This window comes from Bison bison, unplaced genomic scaffold (genome assembly GCF_000754665.1).
Source record: "Bison bison bison isolate TAMUID 2011002044 unplaced genomic scaffold, Bison_UMD1.0 scf7180017864519, whole genome shotgun sequence".
In the NCBI taxonomy this organism is placed as follows: domain Eukaryota; kingdom Metazoa; phylum Chordata; class Mammalia; order Artiodactyla; family Bovidae; genus Bison; species Bison bison.
In genome coordinates, this window is record NW_011495072.1 from 4060508 (window position 1) to 4068937 (window position 8430).

At 45.9% G+C, this 8430-nt stretch overlaps 1 protein-coding gene across 4 annotated transcripts in view; it reads left to right on the forward strand.

The window, feature by feature from the left end:
- The window catches only part of CD58 (CD58 molecule), a 62680-nt gene that overhangs the window by 52115 nt on the left and 2135 nt on the right, over nucleotides 1–8430 (forward strand). The window lies entirely within an intron of this gene.

Below are 8430 nucleotides of genomic sequence, written 5' to 3' on the forward strand. Positions count from 1 at the left end.
ATGTTGGTAATTTGACCTCTGGTTCCTCTGTCTTTTCTAAATCCAGCTTGAACATCTGGTAGTTCACAGTTCACGTATTGCTGAAGCCTGGCTTGGAGAATTTTGAGCATTACTTTACTAGCGTGTGAGATGAACGCAACTGTGTGGTAGTTTGAGCATTCTTTGGCATTGCCTTTCTTTGGGATTGGAATGAAAACTGACCTTTTCCAGTCCTTTGGCCACTGTTGAGTTTTCCAAATTTGCTGGCATATTGAGTACAGCACTTTCACAACATCATCTTTCAGGATTTGAAATAGCTCAAATGGAATTCCATCACCTCCACTAGCTTTGTTTGTAGTGATGCTTCCTAAGGCCCACTTGACTTCACATTCCAGGATGTCTGGCTCTAGGTGAGTGATAACATCATATAGGGTGTACACAGATGAAAATAATCCAGATGATCTTATCCTTCTGCACATACTTTTAAAAACATTCATCTCATGTGAGCCTCTGTGAATTAAATAATATCACCCCATTTTGCAAACAGGGGAACAGGTATAGTAATGTAAGATGACATTCCCAAAGTTACACAGGCAGTCAGGGGATTTGAAGGTGGGCCAGAGTCCTGTCTCAGCCCTGCATCACCTGTCCCAAGACAAGATAGTAAGCATGAGGTCTGCCCACCCCAGACAGGCCACTTGACCCAGATGTTTTGCCATATTAACAAAAACATTCCAGGATGCATTGCAGGAAGAAGGCTGCAAACCTCCATGACTCGCACAGCCACACGCAACCTTAGACGTTTAATCATAGGATAATCGACAGAGTGATGATCAGAGAGCTGGATGTGACCCAGCAGGGATTACCAATTCACAGCACAGAAAGGTTTCCAATGAAGTTCTACTTCTGGTAACTTTCTGGCCAGGATCTGTGGCCCTGTGCCTTCTCTCAGTGAAACACACTGAGTGCTGCTCCCACGTGGGGGTGCACATTGAATGTGGCACCAGAGGGTGCCCACACCTTCCAAGAGGCCATACAATGGCGTCTACCTGTTGATGTGAATGTCACCTACAGAGAGATATATTTGTTCCCACGTCTGCTGCTCCCACATGGGGGTGCACATTGAATGTGCCACCAGAGGGTGCCCACACCTTCCAGGAGGCCAATACAATGGCGTCTACCTGTTGACGTGAATGTCAACTACAGAGAGATGTATTTGTTCCCACGTCTGTTTTATGCCATTGTACCTTAACAAATGTCACATAAACTGAGGAAATGTGAATAGAAGAGAAAAAGAGTCATTGTTTCTGTAAGAACCCAGGCGACAGTTTTGGAAAAACAGTAAAGGTGAGATCCTAAAATAAGTTTATTGTTGAATTGCGTGTAGGCAAGACAACTGAATAGATTGAGGGGAAGCATAATATCTAAACAATTCCTGTACAAACTTATTTTCCAAGTGTCTAGGTTCTCACTGCAGTCTATAGAAACGGAAATTAGAAACTATAGGACAAAGCATTAAATGTGTGATTTTTGCACATAAGGCAGAATAGGGCCAAACCCCCTGCAAAACAGGCTTATTCTCAGTGAAAAGATCTTGGCTGTCTGTGAAACCATTGGTGAAGGAAATGTACATTTGGTTGCTTTAGGTTAACAAAAATATATAAGGTTTGTACATATAACTTAAAATTTTCTTCTTACATCTACTTACACAGATATTTTTACATTAATACATAAATTTATACATGTCATGTGCTGTGCTGTGCTTAGTCGCTCAGTTGTGTCCAACTCTTTGGGACCCCATGTACTATAGCCTGCCAGGCTCTTCTGTCCATGGACTTCTGTAGGCAGTAATACTGGAGTGGGTAGCCATCCCTTCTCCAGGGTATCTTCTCGAGCCAGGGATCAAATCCAGGTCTCTTGCATTGCAGGCAGATTCTTTACCATCTGAGCCACCAGGGAAGCCCCTATTAAATATATATATACATACCACACACAAATTTCAATGCCATCTTTTTGCCTTTTCTTTTTTCTTCAGATTGGGTTCTCCCTTCCTTTCTCCCATCTCTATCCTGCCACACAACTATCCTCCCCCCAAAACCATAGTGACCACTGGGTCAGGATACTGCCATGTTCTTCTCCATGCTCGTGTGTATTGGCTCATTTGCACAGTGGGGACCTGGGGTAGGGAGGGTGGGAGACAGACAGTAGCATTATTTCATCTTTAAAATTTTATAACCAATTTCCTGCACTTTGCTTTTTCTCATCAATTATTCATGGCAATCCCTGTGAGTCACGGGACATAGCTCCAATTTATTATTTTTAATGGCTGCAGAATATTCCCTGGCATGTTATAATGTATTCAACAATACCCCTTTTGAAGGGCATTTTCTCTGTTTCTAGGTTTTGCTTGTTTTCCATGATAAAAGGTTAATTCTACATCCTTATGCACATAGCCATACATTCTGATTTTTTTTTTTTTTTTTTACATTCTGATATTTTTATTTCTATGGGGTAGATTTTCAGGAACTGCTAGGCAAAAGGTATATGTTATGTATTTTTAATTTTAATGGATGGTGCCAGGGTGATTTGCAAAAGCTGTGGAATCCAAGAGCAATGATTCAAGTAACCTTTATCCCTGCATTCCTACCAACAATAGGTATTGGGTTGGCCAAAAAGTTCATACGGGGGTTTCTTTCTATAAGACGGTATGGGAAAACCCAAACAAATTTTTTGGCCAACCCAGTATTATCAGTCTTTTAAAACTGTGATCATTCTGTTAGAAGTAAAGAAGCAGCTCAATGCTATTTACATTTGCATTTCCCTGATTACTAGAGTCTGACAGTTTTTCATATTTTTTTGAGCATCTGCACTTGCTCTTCTGTGAATTGCCTGTTTTTACTCTTTTGCAAATTTTTATTCTTTTTTTTAAAGAAAATAATTCATTGCTTCAATTAATGTTTTGCAGCTAGTCCATCAGTTTCCACTCCCTGTTCTGTTGGATAAGACTGAAAAACGTTATATTGCTATGGTATGTTGTTATTATAAAATGTTAAAAATGGACAGAGGACATGAAAGTTGCAAAAAGCTATGAAAAATAAAATGGTATAGAAGAGGTTAGAGCCAAAGGAAAAAGGAGGGATGAAATCAGGATGCTTGGGAAGATACAAATGGTTAGCCCTGTGGTACTCACATTGATATGTGGTAAAAAACAAAAGCAAAACAGAACCACAGTAGAGGGGAGTTGGGTGCTCAGGAGAGACATACAGTCACACACATACACACACACACAGAAATTCACTGAACATCTGCTACAAGCCAGTCACCGTGCTAAGTACATTGCCTGCTACATCTCGCCCCTCACTTGGAGGTAAGGCAGTGCTTTTATTCCCATTACACAGATGGGAAAGCAGTGATTTGTAGAAGTGTAGCAACAGGGTTGAATTTGCATTGCCAGTAAGTGGTAGAACCAACATTTGAACCCAGGTGTGCCTGACCCCAAGACCTTAGCTGATAGATGATGGGGCCTGAGAATTATCTAGGAGCAAATGGTGTGGACAAGGCCAGAATCTCGAGGCTTGGGCCTACCCTTTGGATTCCAAGCTGGGCTGGGAAGGGGTTACAAAGCGGAGCAAAGTCAGAAAGCTGCAGCCTGGTGGGGTAGTTTCCTGAGGAACTGCTGTGGTCAGAGGGAGAGATTTCAGCCCTTTGGCTGACTGGGGCAGGCAGGAGGGGCTGGTGAGCCCCACAGAACACTGCCCCAGATGAGAGCGCCTCTGGGTGAAGTGACTCATCCACCCTCTCATACCACACCCACAGCAGCAGTAATCACTGGCAGACTGAATGTCACTCTAAGTTGCAGGATGGGCATATTTATGCTATGCTAAGTTGCTTCAGTCATGTCCGACTCTGTGCGACCCCATAGACGGCAGCCCACCAGGCTCCCCCGTCCCTGGGATTCTCCAGGCAAGAACACCGGAGTGGGTTGCCATTTCCTTCTCCAATGCATGATAGTGAAAAGTGAAAGTGAAGTCGCTCAGTCGTGTCTGACCCTCAGCGACCCCATGGACTGCAGCCTACCAGGCTCCTCCGTCCATGGGATTTTCCAGGCAAGAGTACTGGAGTGGGGTGCCATTGCCTTCTCCGGGGCATATTTAAGGAACTATTAAAGACTCAATCCCTGGAAAGAAAGAGCAGTCTTGTTACCACTGAACTCACGAGTGCTCTGATTGTAGGTCCTCCCCTCAACTCTACGTTTGGGTGACAAGAACCCCTTAGGCCTTAGGGCTAAAGAATGAAAGGGCAGAGGAGCCATGCTGGGAAGATGCAGAGAAGGATTCTCAGAGGTGGATGAGGGGGCCATGGTCTCCAGAAAGTCAGGGGACATCCTGAGCCTAGTCCTACCTGAAAAATAATGATAATATTAATACTACTCTCCCCCCACATCACAGTGGTTAAGAGAAATCCCTGTGAACATCAAGACCCTATGTAAATAGTAATGTTTATGAGGAGCTGGAGTGACAATACTAAAAAAGCCTTGACGAACCATAGGAAGAAAAGCTATGACCAACCTAGACAGCATATTAAAAAGCAGAGACATTATTTTGCCAGCAAAGGTCTGTCTAGTCAAAGCTATGGTTTTTCCAGTGGTCATGTATGGATGTGAGAGTTGGTCCATAAAGAAAGCTGAGTACCGAAGAACTGATGCTTTTGAACTGTGGTGTTGGAGAAGACTCTTGAGAGTCCCTTGGACTGCAAGGAGATCCAACTGGTCCAACCTAAAGGAAATCAATCCTGAGTATTCATTGGAAGGACTGATGCTAAAGCTGAAACTCCAATACTTTGGCCATCTGATGCGAAGAACTGACTCTGTTAAAGACCCTGATGCTGGAAATGATTGAAGGCGGGAGGAGAAGACGCTTTGGGGTTGAACCCAGCAGACGAACATTCAGATCTCAATTCTGTTTACGCGCTGAAGCCCTTTCTGACCATCAGTCTTCTGTATGGTAGTGGAGTGTGCGTGCGTGCTAAGTCGTCTCCAGTGGGAGGAGGGAAGGGGAAGGAGGACAGATGATTTGTAGGAATTCTACCAGGTCCCGTGCTAGATGCTCCCTCTATGGAAACTCATCTAACCCTTTGGCCACCCTGTGAGGTGTGCACCTTCCAAAAACAAGGCGTCTGGGGCTCAAAGAGGGTCAGCCGTCTACCCAAGACCTGATCTTTTGAACCTGGGCCTGACACTCAGACCTTCGCCATTAAGATAACACAGCACCCACAGACTATTCACATCTCCAATCGTTTTTCTCATGGACAACAAGAAACTCTCCAGGTTCAAAGTACATGCCGGTGAGATAAGTTTCAAACACCATCTTCGGCCGTTCAAAGGCTCTGGGCTCATCCGTTAAACAATGTCTTGGATGACTCTTGATCACCATTGTGTTTGTTCTTATCTCACTGGCCTGCACCCCAGGCCTGGGCTGGAGAAGCATGAAACCACAGAGTATAAGAGGCCATCCCACCTAACCCCTCCCTCTAGAGGGAGGAAACTGAATTTCAGAACAAGAGCCCGAAGTCACCCAGTGGGAAGCCTGAGCTCCTGAGCCTCGCCTCCCTGGGACACACTGGTTTCTCCTCCCTTCCCACGCTGAGCCCCTTTCTCTGAAGCAGGGGTCAGAGACTCAACACTAAGGACAGGAGCGCATCCCTGCATTTTCCTTTGAACTGGACAGCGAAGCCTCTGGACCACCACTTTCTTCTTCCAGATCTAGGACATCTGATTGCTGAGAAATTATGTGTCCATAGAGAGTGGAGATAAAAACATATTTTTGCTCAGAAATCTGAGGTGTAAGGGGCTTCCTTGGTGGCTCAGCGGTAAAGAATCCACCTGCAACACAGGAGCTGCAAGAGACACGAGTCTGATGCCTGGCTCGGGAAGATCCCCTGGAGGAAGGCATGGCAACCCGCTCCAGTATTCTTGCCCGGAGAATCCCATGGACAGAGGAGCCTTGTGGGCCCAGTCCAGGAGTTTGCAGAGAGTCAAACACAGCTGAAGCGACTGAGCACGCACGCACTGAGGGGCAAAGGCAGGGCATAGCCAGGAGAAAGAGGACGGTGCGTTAAACTCCAGGCTCATCATCGCTGTCCTTCTCTGCCCACCCCCAGTTCCTCCCTCACTCCTGCAGCCTCTGCTTCCCGACCTCCAACTGGCCCTTCCTCCTTGGGTCCTAAGCCCTGCTCTCTCCTTACTCTTTTGATGTTAATTTCTTATATTCTGGTCATGAATCAGGTCTGTCCTTTTTCAAGGCTGTCATGCATCATGGTGTAACAATTTGCTCAGGAATTTCACACATCAAGTCTAAAAACCTGTTCTTACACTGACTGGCTGTGTGACTTTTGGAAACTCAGTCTCTGGACCTATTTCTTCATCTGTAAATGGAGAATAACATGCTTTTGACAGGTCTTATGTCAAAATCAACCTAATACTGTGTGTACTCATTCATCTCCTACTCTTTGCAACCCCACAGACAGTAGCCCGGCAGGCTCCCCTGTCCATGGGAGTCTCCAGGTAAGAATACTGAAGTGGGTTGCCATTTCCTTCTCCAGGGTATCTTCCTGACCCAGGGATCAAACCTGGGTCTCCTAAATTGCAGGCAGATTCTTTACCACTGAGTCACCTGGGGATCCCAAGAATGTGGCAGATGGTCACATTTCTTCTTCCAACAGATTGATTATCCCGGGTCTTACATGTCCACTAAGTGTGGCCATGGTGCCCCAGGAGCCTACCTGGAGGGGGCCCAGAGGGCTGCGCTGCCCCTGCATGTGACAGAGGGAGCCAGCTGCAGCCCAGTTCCATTACACCAGCTCTGTCAGGAGCCAGGCCGGGCATGCCTCCAAAGCCATAACAATTTTCAGGGTGCAATTTTCTCATCACAGTCCAAAGAGGCCCGCAGAGGCCCGCAGAGCCCCCAGAACAGAGAATGATAAAGTGGAGTAGAAATGTGCCTTCGAAATTTGGGTCCAACTTTCTGCTGTGTCACTAGCTAGCTCTGTGAATCTGAGCAAGTCATTTAAGTTCTCTCTGTTTCAACTGCAGAAAGTCATTAGTAATTCTTCCCTTCCCTCTTCCTCTGGCCACCACTTTCCTTCAGCAAATGTGAATTAGGCACCTAGGCACTAGGGATTTAAAAATAAATAGAAAAATAAAATATCTCCATGATGGCATCATTGAACTCATCATCTAAGGAGTATATTAAATCAATACATGTGGAATTCCATCCCTGAGGAATGAGTGCTCTGCAGGAGAGGGTCACGGTACTCACATGAGTCTAAGAGGTAATAGGGAGCAGTGAGGACTGTGGCAAACAGGAGAATCCTTCTAGGGGGCAGCTTCCTAGTTTCCCACTGACTTCAACACTTAGAACCAGTGTTGTCTGACTTTTCTAGAAATACTGGGGATCCTAATTTATAATTGTGGTGTTTAATTCCAATTAAAAAAAAAATAAAACACCTCATGAACAATGGCAATAGCCAAAACTAATAACTTCATGAGACACACGAAACAGGTCCTGGAGCAAAGCTGGACTGAAGGAAAAGCAAACAAAGCTTCACAAAGGCTAACTGTTTTCAGGAGTCAGACACACCCCATGGATAAGACTCCAAAGGCGCAGGAAAGGTCACAAAGGCTTGAAGGAAGCACTCCTAACTCGTTCTTTGAAATGGCAGCATTGTGAGAGCTGCACACACCAGCCTTCCTCAGGGAGGGTTTGGAGTAGGACAACAATCATTTAGTTTCACCTGAGTGTGTGTACTGGGACGACTACTCCAAGATGACACCAGCCCTTTACACTCCCAGCCCAGGAAGTGAGCTCCTAGGAACCTGAGGGTGTTTCTGAAATGATTCTTAGGGGTGGCAATACCACCAGTGTCCACTGAGAGTCTCTCTCACACCAGTGATGGCATTGCCATCTTTGGTTCTGCAGGAAATAGCAGTCCTGGGAGCCTGCGGGATGCAAGGCCCTCTCCAGAGCTCCGTGAGAAGATTGCTGTGGCTCCCTGCTCTTCACAGTGATATGACTACCTGTTAACTATTTACAGAAGCCAAATGTGGATTTGAAAGGGTGGCTTTCCTGCCAGCCAGCCAGCCAGTAGCCTACCCTGTGCACAGACAGCCTCTGAAGATATTCTCTGCACTTTTTGTGCCGAGGACTTGCACAAAATGGACTTGCACTGAGGACTTTTTAATTAATTGTGGCACTCAGGGTCTTTCCTTGCAGTGCACGGGCTCTCTAGTTGTGCACGGGGCCTCTGGAGCACAGAGGTTCAGTAGTCACAGCATTTCCAGGCTTAGTTGCTCCATGGCAAGTGGGATCTTAGTTCCCAGATCAGGGATCAAACCTGTGTCCCCTGCATTGTAAGGCCGACTCTTAACCACTGGACCACCAGGAAGTCCCTGCT